At 43.1% G+C, this 16,956-nt stretch overlaps 1 protein-coding gene across 1 annotated transcript in view; it reads left to right on the forward strand.

Annotated features, from left to right (window-relative positions):
• Positions 1–15,030: 15,030 nt before the first annotated feature.
• LOC124033856 (cadherin-11-like) overlaps positions 15,031–16,956 on the forward strand; it is a gene marked incomplete at its 3' end in the record, with an annotated part of 52,093 nt that continues 50,167 nt past the window's right edge. The window contains 1 exon segment of the mRNA XM_046346226.1: positions 15,031–15,524.

The following is a 16,956-nucleotide window of genomic DNA, read 5'->3' on the forward strand; positions in this document are numbered from 1 at the left end:
GCTGCGGCGTTCTGGATGAGTTGAAGGGGTTTAATGGCACAGGCAGGGAGCCCAGCCAACAGCGAGTTGCAGTAATCCAGACGGGAGATGACAAGTGCCTGGATTAGGACCTGCGCCGCTTCCTGTGTGAGGCAGGGTCGTACTCTGCGGATGTTGTAGAGCATGAACCTACAGGAACGGGCCACCGCCTTGATGTTAGTTGAGAACGACAGGGTGTTGTCCAGGATCACGCCAAGGTTCTTGGCGCTCTGGGAGGAGGACACAATGGAGTTGTCGACCGTGATGGCGAGATCATGGAACGGGCAGTCCTTCCCCGGGAGGAAGAGCAGCTCCGTCTTGCCGAGGTTCAGCTTGAGGTGGTGATCCGTCATCCACACTGATATGTCTGCCAGACATGCAGAGATGCGATTCGCCACCTGGTCATCAGAAGGGGAAAGGAGAAGATTAATTGTGTGTCGTCTGCATAGCAATGATAAGAGAGACCATGTGAGGTTATGACAGAGCCAAGTGACTTGGTGTATAGCGAGAATAGGAGAGGGCCAAGAACAGAGCCCTGGGGGACACCAGTGGTGAGAGCGCGTGGTGAGGAGACAGATTCTCGCCACGCCACCTGGTAGGAGCGACCTGTCAGGTAGGACGCAATCCAAGCGTGGGCCGCGCCGGAGATGCCCAACTCGGAGAGGGTGGAGAGGAGGATCTGATGGTTCACAGTATCGAAGGCAGCCGATAGATCTAGAAGGATGAGAGCAGAGGAGAGAGAGTTAGCTTTAGCAGTGCGGAGCGCCTCCGTGATACAGAGGAGAGCAGTCTCAGTTGAATGACTAGTCTTGAAACCTGACTGATTTGGATCAAGAAGGTCATTCAGAGAGAGATAGCGGGAGAGCTGGCCAAGGACGGCACGTTCAAGAGTTTTGGAGAGAAAAGAAAGAAGGGATACTGGTCTGTAATTGTTGACATCGGAGGGATCGAGTGTAGGTTTTTTCAGAAGGGGTGCAACTCTCGCTCTCTTGAAGACGGAAGGGACGTAGCCAACGGTCAGGGATGAGTTGATGAGCGAGGTGAGGTAAGGGAGAAGGTCTCCGGAAATGGTCTGGAGAAGAGAGGAGGGGATAGGGTCAAGCGGGCAGGTTGTTGGGCGGCCGGCCGTCACAAGACGCGAGATTTCATCTGGAGAGAGAGGGGAGAAAGAGGTCAGAGCACAGGGTAGGGCAGTGTGAGCAGAACCAGCGGTGTCGTTTGACTTAGCAAACGAGGATCGGATGTCGTCGACCTTCTTTTCAAAATGGTTGACGAAGTCATCTGCAGAGAGGGAGGAGGGGGGAGGGGGCGGAGGATTCAGGAGGGAGGAGAAGGTGGCAAAGAGCTTCCTAGGGTTAGAGGCAGATGCTTGGAATTTAGCGTGGTAGAAAGTGGCTTTAGCAGCAGAGACAGAGGAGGAAAATGTAGAGAGGAGGGAGTGAAAGGATGCCAGGTCCGCAGGGAGGCGAGTTTTCCTCCATTTCCGCTCGGCTGCCCGGAGCCCTGTTCTGTGAGCTCGCAATGAGTCATCGAGCCACGGAGCGGGAGGGAGGACCGAGCCGGCCTGGAGGATAGGGGACATAGAGAGTCAAGGGATGCAGAGAGGGAGGAGAGGAGGGTTGAGGAGGCAGAATCAGGAGATAGGTGGGAGAAGGTTTGAGCGGAGGGAAGAGATGATAGGATGGAAGAGGAGAGAGTAGCGGGGGAGAGAGAGCGAAGGTTGGGACGGCGCGATACCATCCGAGTAGGGGCAGTGTGGGAGGTGTTGGATGAGAGCGAGAGGGAAAAGGATACAAGGCAGTGGTCGGAGACTTGGAGGGAGTTGCAGTGAGGTTAGTGGAAGAACAGCATCTAGTAAAGATGAGGTCGAGCGTATTGCCTGCCTTGTGAGTAGGGGGAAGGTGAGAGGGTGGGTCAAAAGAGGAGAGGAGTGGAAAGAAGGAGGCAGAGAGGAAAGAGTCAAAGGTAGACGTGGGGAGGTTAAAGTCGCCCAGAACTGTGAGAGGTGAGCCGTCCTCAGGAAAGGAGCTTATCAAGGCATCAAGCTCATTGATGAACTCTCCGAGGGAACCTGGAGGGCGATAAATGATAAGGATGTTAAGCTTGAAAGGGCTAGTAACTGTGACAGCATGGAATTCAAAGGAGGCGATAGACAGATGGGTAAGGGGAGAAAGAGAGAATGACCACTTGGGAGAGATGAGGATCCCGGTGCCACCACCCCGCTGACCAGATGCTCTCGGTGTGTGCGAGAACACGTGGGCGGACGAAGAGAGAGCAGTAGGAGTAGCAGTGTTGTCTGTGGTGATCCATGTTTCCGTCAGTGCCAAGAAGTCGAGGGACTGGAGGGAGGCATAGGCTGAGATGAACTCTGCCTTGTTGACCGCAGATTGGCAGTTCCAGAGGCTACCGGAGACCTGGAACTCCACGTGGGTCGTGCGCGCTGGGACCACCAGAGTAGGGTGGCCGCGGCCACGCGGTGAGGAGCGTTTGTATGGTCTGTGCAGAGAGGAGAGAACAGGGATAAACAGACACATAGTTGACAGGCTACAGAAGAGGCTACGCTAATGCAAAGGAGATTGGAATGACAAGTGGACTACACGTCTCGAATGTTCAGAAAGTTAAGCTACGTAGCAAGAATCTTATTGACTAAAATGATTAAAATGATACAGTACTGCTGAAGTAGGCCAGCTGGCAGTGGGTGCGTTGTTGACACTACACTAATCAAGTCATTCCGTTGAGTGTAATAGTTTCTGCAGTGTTGCTATTCGGGGCTAGCAGGCTAGCTAGCAGTGTTGTTTACGTTACGTTGCGTTAAAAGAACGACAATAGATGGCTAGCGAACCTAGAAAATCGCTCTAGACTACACAATTATCTTTGATACAAAGACGGCTATGTAGCTAGCTAAGTAGCTAGCTACGATCAAACAAATCAAACCGTTGTACTGTAATGAAATGAAGTGAAAATGTGATACAACCTGTGAATGCGACCGGGTAGTTGAGTTCTATACAGAAGACGTTGGCTAGCGTTGGCTAGCTGTTGGCTAGCTAGCAGAGTCACCTACGTTAAGGACGACAAATAGCTGGCTAGCTAACCTCGGTAAATTAAGATAATCACTCTAAGACTACACACTCTAAACCTAAACAACACAATTATCTTGGATACGATGATACGATGATACGAAGACAGCAAAGACAGCTATGTAGGTAGCTAACACTAAACTAATCAAGTCGTTCAGTTGAGTGTAAAAGTTTCTCAGTGCAGCTAATCAGTGGACGTTAGCTAGCTGGCTAGTGAAGACTACGTTAGGACGGCGAAATACGATAATTACGCAATTATCTTTGATACAAAGACGGCTATGTAGCTAGCTGAGAAGAAATTGCTAAGATAAGACAAATCAAACCGTTGTGATATAATGAAATATAATGAAAAAGTTATACTACCCGTTGGAGCGACGTGCAGATGCGACCACTCGCTCCAACCGGAACCGGAAGAGTCAAATGCAGAAAGTTCTCAAGTGTAACACACAATCTACTACAAGAAAATCTCTGCTCTTCCTCTCTGTCTCGGATATAATCTGTGTGAAGAAATCATCTACTTGACCCTTCCCCGGCGGTGAAGGCTGATTGAAGCCCACCAGAGACCACAGTGGAGACGGAGCCCTGTCTCTCTGCAATGACATTAGACTCAACTTGCCTCTCAAACAAACAGGCAGACATCTGTGACATTAGTGTCCTCTCTCCACTCAGATGACCACAGTCCCTGGGGCACTGTGCATCTCTGTACCCGCCATTGGACATATTGAAAGGGGTTGAACATATTTATTTTTGAGGGCTCTTCAGAGACTTCCTTTGTGTGCTGTGGCTACAAGCCGAAGGACACAGTGGCTGTCTCACTCACTGCTGCAAAATGTGACATACAGTAGAAGCTACAGTATATCACAGAGTTTTAAAGATTTAAGTTTCAATGTAGCATATTTATCATTTGTAATCCTTGGCAACATTGATATTATTTGGGTTTGTTTAGAACAGGGATAGGCAAGTAGTGGCCCGCAGGCTGCATGACCCCCTTTTGTAGGCTTTCCAGATTTGGAACTCAGAATCGTCGAATACACAATGTGCAATTTCGAAATGTGGCTGTGCATCAGCAGTTTTTCTGTTATGTCAATCAATGACAGTCACTCAATTAGCCAATGTCAGCAATTTATTTTAGATTGTTAAATTAGTCTAGCGGCCAGCTATATAAACATGTAGTGATCATGGTCGAATTACAGACTGGGGGGGGGGGGGCATTGATTTTGTTAGTCCCTTAGATATTATATTGAAAACTGCAAACATTTCTATCCACCCTGTGCCGACAAAATGTTGCTTAGGGCCGGCTCTGACTGTATGTGTGGGTATGGGCTCCTGAGTGGGCCAGTGGTCAAAGACACTGCATCTCAGTGCAAGAGGCGTCACTGCAGTACCTGGTTTGAATCCAGGCTGCATCACATCCGGCTGTGATTGGGAGTCCCATAGGGCGGCGCACAATTGGCCCAGCGCCGGGGCAGCCTATCATTGTAAATAAGAATTTGTTCTTAACTGACTTGCCTAGTTAAATAAAGGTTACATTTAAAAAATAATGGACGTGAGATTCTGCGGCCCCCCATGATTTTTGGTGGCCCCCACCCCCATTAAAAGTTGCCCATCCCTGGTTTAGAATCTTAATGGACATTTTCTAATGAAAACCCATGCACACTTCAAAGCCCCAGTTACACACATCTGTTGTAGCAATAATTGCCTGTGAGCAATCAAAAATTGACATCTGAGCCTTTGACCCCTAATTATGGTGATTGAGAGATTAGGGAAGCAGGTGACCAGAAGAGATCAAGATGCTCTTTCAAAAATCGCACAACGCTCAAACAACAAACTTGGCAGCAACATAAACACATCCATCTTGAGCACAGATGAAACAGCTATTCTCACGACACATGAACAGTCACACACACAAGTGAACAATTACACAGTTGAAGCTTTGATTCACTCTTAGAATTTCCAGTCTGTTTCACTCCACATATGCTTAGTTACACCCATGCCATTTTGTGTGGCTTTCATTTCTACCATATGTCTTAAACTGCCACCAATAAAAGCATAGCTCAGTAGCATGCTTTTTCCACTGATGCCTCCAGCTGTGGAAGTTAAGAGCACAATGCAGGTGTTACAAATCACAAAGAAGAACTGAGAAGGAGCAATGGGATGAAATATATGACATTTTCTTCACTGTTTGAATGATGCACATAAAATCATTACACACACTAACCCTAAATATAGAACATCAGTCCATTCCAACTTAGTCAGTGACTAAAGGGGTTGGTTGGGGAGACAGAGGGATATGACTAACATGTCTTGGAGACGGTTTCTCAAGTCTAGTCCATAACATGGCTATCCCATAATTAAAAATGTGGTCACAAAAGCAAAATACATTTTGTCATCCGCCAAATAGTGTTCCTCAAATTATTTTAGTAAGACCCAGCAAAACAAACTTCCTGTATCTGGCTCGTAGCTCCCAGGCAATGATATTCATTTATGAATTATTAAATGATTGTCCTGATTATGTGTACTGAAATTATGTGTACTGTGTTTGGCAATTGTCCACATTTTGTAATCTGTTGCAATGTGTATTCTTTTGTAGGTTTGTTCCCTTATAGCTAATAGGAAGGGTTAAACAGTCTGTATATGTATTTTTTTTAAATCCAGTCCAGCATTCTTGATAAGTGAAGGAAATATTTCATGCATAATAATAATAAACATCATACTGTATGTGACTATGTAGCAACATTTGAAATGTTTTTCCAAGCTATTTAAAATGTATTTCCATCATTAAAAAAAAACAATTGGGGTCCACGAAATCCTACTACATCTATATTAAAATATGCAGTGCGGAGTGGAGTGTGGTCCCTGTCCACGAGCTGTTTAATCTCTTTGGGCTTGACATTTGACATTTCCTTCCCCACCTCTTCCCTATCTCACCAAAGAGGAGAAGTGATATGGGCAAATCCAGCATTGTTGTTGCATAGGCTCATGTCTCAATGGTAAAAATCACCCTAAACCATTGTCTACTGTTAATGCCATTTCACAATACAGCACAAACGCCTCTTATAAATTCATTATGCAAAAAAAAAACAGTATAGAGGGAAAGAGGAGGAATTCTCTGAATAGCCTTGCTTAATTTGACATGAAGAGTTCAGATTATTCTGCAAAACGAATACAGGACTCGTGAGTCATGAGTGTCAATTAATTTCAGGGAACCCACAAGGATATTTTATTGTTACCTAAGAATAACTAAAGGCAGAAAAATAAAGATAAAGGAAACTATGGTCATACCCCATCACCCCCTTCAGAACCCTAAACAAGAGCCCATTTCAACATTGAAAATCATCCATTGTGAAAAGTCTTCAGAAATTGCAGTGTAAATATTTACAGAGACCTTAATGATGCATGGGGCTTGGACACTGTCTCCAGTGAGGTTTATATTAAACAGAGCTGCAGAGGTCATGATGGATGTGTCAGATTACTTGGCCAGCTTGGGTATGAATGAGAAAGAAAAAGGCTGTTTGTTGTCGGCCTGGAGTAGCATTTGTTCTTGTACCAATGTGGAGGATGTATCGTGTTACAATATGTGTGGCACATTATTGTGAGTGTGATGGATGGGGTAGGGTGAGGGGCAATGAAAGGGCCTAATGTGGTCCAGTCCAGGGTCCCCAACTGGGCAGGATAATGCTTCTGCCTCTCTGTCTAAACCCAGAACTAGTAATTGACAGGTATGGCTCAGGTGATATTTGGGCTGATTGAGATGGCTTCCAGCAGAACGAGAAAACTATTCTCCAAGGTTGAAATACATTGAGAAACCATGGAATGATGGTTTCTTTGTTTTACTTAGCATATCAATGACTGAAAGCTACTTTAGTCACGTTACATAACTACTAAAGTACCACATTTTAAACAGACAGGATTTATATAACACTTTGCCAAGGGGGAACTAACCTCATCCACTATCTATATAATGTAGCAGACTCCTGGGGGATGTAACTGCGACTGTGTCCATTTTGTGTCAGGAAGCCCACCATCACATATCAAGCATCTGTGGAGATATGAATAAATATAGGAATGAATGAATTCATGAATGTGCCCTTGGAACCAGTTATAAAACTCTTGGTGGGAGAGGGCTGAACAGCTTCCCGTGTGGCTTTGTTGTGTTTACGCTGTACCTCCAGGTCTGGATTTCGTCAACCTAAATAAGATCTGTCACTGACTAAAACAAATAATGTGTGCAGCTTTGTTTGTCCCTTGTGTGGAGATGCTTCAAAACTTTGTTTACTGAAGTGGGGAATGTTTGCCTCTTATCGTGGGGTTCAGAGAGAGGTGAGAATGCAAATGAGTCTGGTTTTATAATATTCTACATGTGTTAATACACAAGTGTGTAGTACAGACCGACAGCTTACTGACATATCCAACTTTTTTTACAGTATGCATATCATATGAGCCAAGTCATAATAATTAATTAAATGAAATACAGTCTTGAATGTATTTCAGTGACCATCCATCTCTGTCAATAAATGGAGGTTATGTTTGGGCTATCACACCACAGGAGATCAGATTAGCAGGCCACGCATGTCAAAAGGAGGAGGAGATAGTAGATAGATGGTAGATGGTAGATGGACTGGAATGGGTTTCCCTCTAAAAGGTCCATCTAAGGGTCCTGCCCCCTGCCCATGATCCAGCAGGCAGATCCCTGAAAGGATCTATCCTATGTACTGGATATCACCAACGCAGCAGCCCCCACCACCCGCCTGGCCCACACCCCCTGTTTGGTCTGTGAGATTCTCATTTCTGCCCAGCAGCTTGTTTCCTTTCCATTAGCTGGCGCGGCACAGGCCCCACGTTCATTCAATTACATCTGCTGTACCTGCCAATGGCTCCCCTGCTCCCCAGCAATGCACCGCCAGCCAGACCATCCATCGCCGCTACCTTATCAAGCCAACTGTCCATGGCACCGCTGAGTATCCCCATTCAAATGCAGGATCTGTCACCTATAAGAATAAAGAGAATAAAGAACAAGAGAGAAAGGCACTCTTACCACCAATACTTTATTTTTATTCAAGTTTAACATTGATGCTGCCCTAGTCATTATGTTCAAACATGATTCTTCTTTCAAGGAGTAGTCAGTAGTTATACTAAATTAAACATCAAATTAAATCAAACCTTTTTTTGTGTTTGTGGTCTTCTTTGAATGCAAAAATTGAGTCTACTTTTTATTGTAAGGATGCCAGTTGCTTTAACTGTTATTAAAGCATTCTTGGCAGACGTTCATATATTTAGAAAGGCAATGTCTTTCTTCCACTGACAATATCTAAGAGCTTGTCCTGATACATCTGTCAAACACTGCATCTATTTAACAACTCAGACACTAATTAGCCTAAATTTGATCAAAAAAGGTTGACATCATCAGAAAAAGAACATCATAGACATGATCAGCCCTGCTTTTAATGTTTGCATATAACCTGTACACTCCTTCACATATAAATTATTTTAGAGCCGAACATTTATTGGTGTTCCCATGGAGAGGCATTGCTCTTCACGGGAGAGGTTACCGAAAGGTTACTGGATCGAATCCCCGAGCTGACAAGGTAAAAATCTGTGGTTCTACCCCTGAGCAAGGCAGTTAACCCACTTTCTCCAGGGCGCCGAAGACGTGGATGTCGATAATGGCAGCACCCTGCACCTCTCTGATTCAGAGGGGTTGGGTTAAATGGGGAAGACACATTTCAGTTGAATACATTCTGTTGTACAACTGACTAGGTATCCCCCTTTACCTTTGTGAATAATTGTGTAATAACTTCAAAATGAACAAAGCAGTTATAACCAAGAATAACTGTTTTTTTTCTGGCCATGTGACCTGACCATGAAAAACCTCAAATGTCCTAAGTTACAAAATAATGTGAGAAGAAAGTGATATTGGTTGACTTTTTAATAAACCACAATCTTAGTTGCCTACACTGCCTGTGAAATCTCTCTGTTTCTTTAGCAATTACGCCCTGGTGCGATTAGGTCAATGATGCAGTACAGTTTGTGTTTTAACTGTCACTAAACACAGTGGGGTACCCTCCATCTCTCTCTCTCTCTCTCTCGCTCTCTCTCTGAGAGGAAAATCAGTCCATGCTCCAATGCCCACCGACTGATAAGGTGTCAGATATCTTGCTCTCTCCATATGATGGGAGCTGCTCTGTTTTTGTTTAATCTGAACTCCCACAGCATAAAAACATTTGAATCATCCTCTTTAACATGCTCTGTGGGCTGTCTGCTGAGGCATCAGACCTTGCAGCAGAAATCAATCTTTTTGGATGGAGACTTTTAAATGGGACCAGACAGAACAAACACCATATTTATATAATAAAAAAGTCAACATGGGGTAGCTATATTCTTCAGAAGCTATGTTCATAGCTATGATAAATAACTATATTCTTCAGAATTCCGATTGTAGGCCGATTTGGTTCTACATTTGATTCCTGATCTTTGGGAGTCACAAAGATGGTTAGCCTACATAAGCCATTCAGTATTCTTCAAGTAACCATACTAATGTATCCATGCATACCTGAAAATAAAGGCATTTTGTTTTGTCATACAGAATAAGTGTTTAGTCCAAAGTTGTTTGCCCCATACCTTATTTGTTGAAACTGTAATTGGTTCTATATATAGAGCAATGTCTGATGTGTGTTATTTTACTTAGATCACTGGCCCAGTTCCTACCAGACTCGAAAGAGAAGCAAAATGGTGGTTCACATCGCAGCCAATAAAAGGAGAGAAGGAAGGTGTTGTTCTCACCCAATGACTAATTTGTGCTTTTAGAGAACTGATTAAAACCTGCCACACTTGCTGATTGCTATGCCATCCACCAGTGTCACCTCAGACATGGTATCTGTTTTTCCTTCCCTCTCCTCCCTGCTTTAGTCTGCTAAATGCGTCTGTGTGAACAGTGAATCCATTACCCCAGCGACAGCCACATTCAATTATTAGACGGGCTAATAATCTGACGGAATTGATTGTTCACTATATTCCCAGACAAATGGCCAATGCAGGAAGGATCATGTTTGATATTCCCTGCGGTAGGACAGGAATAGGACTCTGTGGCTGAAAATGAGCTTTCACCGCCCAGAGTGGAGGGGCCACTGTTCTACTTGTAATCAGAGAAAATTGAATACTGATAATCAAACACATTGTTTGATTAGGCTCTGTTTATTACATTGTATGTCCAATGTAAAGAAAAAAAAGCAAATCTGAGTCTTTGCTTCATATGCCAGGTAAATATATGTATGCAGAAAATATATTTGTTCCTATGAAAGCCCATTCCTGCCACCAATGGGGGCTCAGAGTTTTTCCTGATTTGGTAAGCTAATGTAACCGGGTAAACCTCTGGATCCTAGTTGTAGGGTATGACATAGTAATAAATCAGCTGTAAAACGGTTTATGTGGGCTATGATGGCTACGGTTCCAGTTTTTCTGGAAACCTGATTTCCCGTGGCAAAAAAAGAGAGAGATTTCTTGATCAGTGATGAATGGCTTTGTCTGCTGTAGCCTACAATCTTCATGGTGTACACAAAGGACATGATCGACATGTTCCACCTACTGCGTTCCATTCCTCAGTAGGTCATTAAGCATAAACTCGATTTCATGCACTTTTTTGATAAGGCGAGTAAGGCTACATGCATCTTTTTACATGTTGTCAACAAAAGACAATCAACATGTTCGTACAAACTCGCAGATACTGTAGTTTTTATCACAATGCAAAACTCAAGTGGGGAGTTATACTAAAGTGTACAAAACCTTAGGAACACCTGCTCTTTCCATGATATAGACTGACCAGGTGAATCCAGGTGAAATATATGATCCCTTATTGATTTCACTTGCTAAATCCACTTCAATCAGTGTAGATGAAGGGAAGGAGTCAGGTTAAAGAAGGATTTTTCAGCCTCGAGATAATTGAGACATGGATTGTGTACGTGTGTCATTCAGAGGGTGAATGGGCAAGACAAGACATATTTAAGTGCCTTTGAACGGGTATGGCAGTAGGTGACAGGCGCCCCAGTTTGAGTGTGTCAAGAACTGCAAAGCTGCTGGGTTTTTCCTGCTCAACAATTTCCCGTGTCTATCAAGAATCGTTCACCACCCAAAGGACATCCAGCCAACTTCACACAACTGTGGGAAGCATTGGAGTCAACTTTGGCCAGCATTCCTGTGGAATTCCTTTGACACATTGTAAAGTCCATGCCCCAACGAATTGAGGCTGCTCTGAGGGCAACAGGGGGTGCAACTCAATATTACCAAGGTGTTCCTAATGTTTTGTACACTCAGTATACATGCAGCTATCTAGGCAGCATTTCAAACACAAGCAAGACACAGACACACAGTCTAATTAGTGATTTAATGTTCTTTTTTTGATCATCTTTGCAAACATTGGCTAAGCAGGAGGCAGACAGGCAGTCAAAGTAATAGTGTTCTTTTTCAGCAACTCTGGCTAGTAGATATATGGAAATATGAGGCAGAGACATAGGTTACATCATCATGGTTCAGAAGAGGGTGAGTAAAGAGGAAAACATAAAGGGAAGAGCAGTGTGAACAGCATCTACGTAGAAGAAATGTGTGTGTAAAATAACACATGCGCAGAACCTGTATTCGCACAAAAAGCCTTTTAAAAACTAGACAACAACTGTGATTGAACAATAGAACTAACAGGGCTGGGCTTGCTTTATGCAGGGTTGCATAGTGACATTTGCATCTGTGATTAAAAAGTTACTCACACAGTATGTCATCACTATTGTCTTGATTAATTTATTCCAGTCAGTCATTTTGGATTGATAAGGTCTAAATAGCCTAGCCAACTGAAGTTTGAATATACAGTACCAGTCTGAACAGTTGATGTTGAGTTGTGTCTGTTTCTTGAACTCTGTGAAGCATTTATTTGGGCTGCAATTTCTGAGACTGGTAACTCTAATGAACTTATCCTCTGTCTTTCTTTCCTGTGGCGGTCCTCATAAGAGCCAGTTTCATCATAGTGCTTGATGGTTTTTGCGACTGTACTTTAGGAAACTTTCAAAGTTCTTGACATTTTCCGGATTGACTGACCTTCATGTCTGATGGACTGTTATTTCTCTTTGCTTATTTGAGCTGTTCTTGCCATCAAGACAAATAGTGGCTCCTTTGAAGAATCTAAAATATTAATACATATTTTGTTTTGTTTACACTTTGTTGGTTACCACATGATTCCATGTGTTATTTTATAGTTTTGATGTCTTCACTATTATTCTACAATGTAGAAAATATCAAACGTGAATCAAAAGTGTGGCGACAAATGCAAGCTCCCCAGGCATTTTATGGCAGCCCTGCTATGCTAATCTCAACATGGCCAGATGGAAATCACCACATAATGCTACAAAAACACATTTGTATACATTTTTGCAAATGTATATCTTGAAAAAAATAACATGACCCTTTACTCAACACTTTGTTGAAGCACATTTAGCAGTGATTACAGCCTCTTGGATATGACGCTACAAGCTTGACTCTCCTGGATTTGGGGAGATTCTCCCATTCTTTGCAGATCCTCTCAAGCTCTGTCAGGTTGGATGGGGATCGTTGCTACACAGATATTTTCAGGTCTCTCCAGAGATGTTAAATCGGGTTCAAGTCAGGGCTCTGGCTGGGTCACTCAAGGACATTCAGCGACATGTCCCAAAACCACTCCTGCTTTGTCTTGGCTGTGTGCTTAGGGTTGTTGTCCTGTTGGAAGGTGAACCTTCGTCCCACTGAGAGTTCTGAGCACTCTGAAGCAGGTTTTCATCAAGGATCTCTCCCTACTTGGCTCCTTTCATCTTTCCCTCGATCCTGGCAAGTCTCCCAGTCCCAATCTCTTAAAAACATCCCCACAGCATGATGCTGCCACCACCATGCTTCACCGTAGCTTTGTTGCCACGTTTCGTCCAGACATGATGCTTGGCATTCAGGTAAAAGAGTTCAATCTTGGTTTCATCAGACGAGAGAATCTTGTTTCTCATGGTCTGAGATTCCTTTAGGTGCTGGATTACATCTGGCCACTCTACCATCAAGGCCTGGTTGTTGGAGAGCTGCAGAGAAGGTTGTCCTTCTGGAAGGTTCTCCCATCTCCACAGAATAATTCTGGAGCTCATGCGTCCTTCACAAAGACAAATCTGCCCGATTCCAGCCTTGCTGAAGCACCCCCTGATCATCACCGATCCTCCACCAAATTTCACAGTGGGTGCGAGACACTGTGGCTTGTAGGCCTCTCCAGGTCTCGCATGAATCAAGCTTAGTACAAGGTTGTCCTGGAAGAAAACTTTCTTCCTTCTGCTCTGACAATGTTCCCCAACTCTGAGGATTGGTTTTTCCAGCAGGACAATGCTGGGGCAGCTCTAGCAGGGCATACGTATGACAAACTGACTTGTTGGAATTGTGGCATCCTATGACGGTGCCACGTTGAAAGTCACTGAGTATTAATATGTTTTTTCTTTTCAGGGGTGCTGCACAACCCTCACCACCCCTACTTCCTGTGGCTATGCCAGTAGCTATTTGCAACAGCAACACTATTAAAGTCATTTTAACCACTTTCAGTCATACTTCAGTCAGGCCTATTGTGGTTGGAGATATGCATAGCTTCATTCACCTTGTTTCGGTGTTTGTTTGATTTCCCCTTCATGTTAGTAGGCCTAGCATTCAATTTTTAAACACAGTCAGCCCTTAGTTTACATGGTCCGCTAACTATTATACATTTTTCAGTAATTAAAAGTAATATATTACTCACTTTAGTAACGTTTATAGCATTTGCTACAATGTTTCCCGCGCGTCCGACGTTGACTTCCTGGTCCTAGGCGGAGGGGAAGTTCCGGATTGGGTGCCCAATGCCCATTCATGCCCAGTTTGGAGGTTCCAATGGCACAAGGGTTCAATTTCTCCCTGTTTGTTATTCTGAGAATATAAATGTATGAGCTCTTCATTATTTCTGCTTTGAGGTATGCACAATTTGTTCTATGCTGATTCATCTTGGAATGTCATGCCATGGTTATGAGTGTAATAAGCCTACGAGGATGTATATCCGTGTCTTTAAAATAAATAAATAAATATTATCTTGAACTCTCCATTGTTGGAAAAGGACCCGGCATTTCACTGTTAGTTTACACCTGTTGTCTACGAAGCATGTGACAAATGCAATTTGATTTGATTTGATTTTAGAGCGATAACATCACCTCTCTGGAGAAGTGAGTTGGTATGACCAAATCCAGGTACAAGGGTTGCCAACTGATGGCCTATTTATTTATGACAGTCTGTTTCAGACCTTAGGGTTAGATTTAGGAGGTGGACTGCTAAAAATAGCTTATATTTTCTGGATCCATTTGTGTATACACAATTCGACTGCTGAACACTGATCACCTGGCTTTAAATCAAATCTGAAAGACTTGTCCAGCACCTACATGCCACCCTTGGCCGTGAGATACCCTGTTAGTGTACTTCACCACAGCTCTCAATGTTGCTATGCAGTTACAAAGCTAATACTAAAATAGTATGCAATTATAGGTTTATTACCTAATAGCAATGTAATATTATGTGTTGCCATACGCTACAGCTATAGGTTTATGTTTTTCACTTTAAAAAAAATGTATTTCCCTACAGCCTAATTAAACAGTGGCTCAACCATTGCAACATAGGCCTACAGTAGGCTGTTAAGGTCAGTAGGGGTAATAATGAAGGGAAGCTAACCTGTAATTGGAAGCAAAACTGTTTTGTCATGAAATGGAATACTTTGTAACTATATCAATTTACTCTTGGAAAGTTTTTATTTTCATGTGATGTACATTTATTTTGAAGATGAGTTTTGTCTCCATCTCCCTTGAGTGCTCTCATTTCCCAGTGAGGGCTTTACTTCCACCCGCCTGTTTTGATTGGACGAAGATTTCTTAACCTAGTCTAACCGTTCGCGCTGTTCTCTTGCACTGTCTGGGTCTGGGAACGTGCGACAGATGAGAAACGGCTTCCATCTGGTATCGCAGGGAAAAGAGGGTGATTCTACTTAGGCGCCCTCGGCAAGACATCCTGTTTGCATTGCTACTAAGATCTGCAAGCTTCGTTACGTTTCACTAGAAAGCTGGAGAGGACGTGCGCTCCTAAGCATCTGCACCGGATTGATCGTTGGGGATGCTACAGTTTTAATCCTTCACTCATTCTCATTTTCTCATGATACTATACTCGCCCTAGGCGTCTAGTTCCACTGTCTTCTCAAACGGTCCACGGTATTTCTCTTATCCAGCGGAACGCACAAGAGGAGAGGCGCTTGGACCAGTAGTGATAACGCAAGGACCGGTCGAGTTGGATGTTCATAGCCATAAAGAAGTGGTCATAGTCTGGAGCTGCTAATGGGACAAGCAGTGGACTGACAACATTGAGTCTGGTTTTACTTCAAGCAAGGTAAAGGATTTAGCCCATAGTTATTGTCCTGTCAATGTATTTTAGTACAGTTGTGTTGTGCAATTTCTGGAGTCATTTGAACTGGAAAATGTGATAGTCCTGCGATTGGACCGAAATTGCTTTTCTAAATGATAAAACCTATCTCTCAGAAGCGACATTTTTGATACATTTAATACGCAGTCTGAGTGGACTGTGTCCATTGTATGTCCAGCACTTTAAATGTAGTAAATTAGGGCTATAGGCGACTTATTTTTTTTTTTTTTGGGGGGGTATTTTGATTTTCATCAGAACGGTAAACATAGCCTATATCGAATTATCTCTTGTCGTTAATTTTTTATTCCTCTGTTTCTAATCGGAAGCCTTGCGGTCCAATTACATACATTCACGGCTTGTTTGACACACGGGTTGGCTATACTACGTATTTGAGCCCATCGATCCATTTTCAGGTTTTTGTGACGAATATTCTACACGGTAACTTTCTCTGCAAGTGTAGGGTATACGGGGATACATTTCCTTGAAAGTGTTTGTAGTTAAATAGCTAATTGAACTGAATGGGATGAATAGCCAAATCATATGTATATTGTATTCATTGTAATGCGGACGATATTCCACTTTCTCTCCGTCCTGCATTCATAATATAATTTATTATATTATCTTTTAAAGTCAGTTTAATTTTCTTCAAATGTGTATGTTTTGTATTTGTTGCTATTTGATAGCTGTCGTTTGAATCTTTTTGTTTAGCCTACTTCCGAGTCACAGTTTTATAGTGATAACAGGTTGGTGTATCATTTACAACTGAATACAAACTGAATGGGGCAAAACATATTTTACCCCTTGTTGCGTCTCTAACCAAGGCGATATAGCCTAGTGCACATTTTTTGTTGCATTGATCATGGACATCTTATTAGGCTAAACTACTCAACAATTCATGTGAAATGTGAATTTCGGAATTCACAGGCATTCTAACATGTTTTCAATAGGTTTTATTCATAGGGAGAAGGAAGCCTAAAGAAGATAGCGTGCGTAACTGGTTCATTGCATTGACTGTGTGTATTCACATAACCCTCAGTATTCATGTCCACAGCTCATGATTGCTGCTTGCGAGAAGAAAATAATCCCCCCCCCACCCCCAACCGCTACCCCTCTATACCCCCACCGCACTGTTGCTCAGCGAAATGTCTGTTCAGCTTCCCTTCATGTGCTCTTGTGGGAACCATTCATATAATCATTTAACGTTCTCCTTCTTGAACATGCTTTTACTGGTATTATTGGTCTGTGTTATGCCCTATAACAAGGTATTGAAATGAAATAATGCACATCAAAGGGTTTATCATTTAATTGATTGTATTTAAATGGTGATTTTACCCCTCAAAATTCATTCCCAATGCTTAATTTGATGAAACAATAATTCATGAATTAAAAATGAAAGTGT

This window comes from Oncorhynchus gorbuscha, linkage group LG04 (genome assembly GCF_021184085.1).
Source record: "Oncorhynchus gorbuscha isolate QuinsamMale2020 ecotype Even-year linkage group LG04, OgorEven_v1.0, whole genome shotgun sequence".
Classification (NCBI taxonomy): domain Eukaryota; kingdom Metazoa; phylum Chordata; class Actinopteri; order Salmoniformes; family Salmonidae; genus Oncorhynchus; species Oncorhynchus gorbuscha.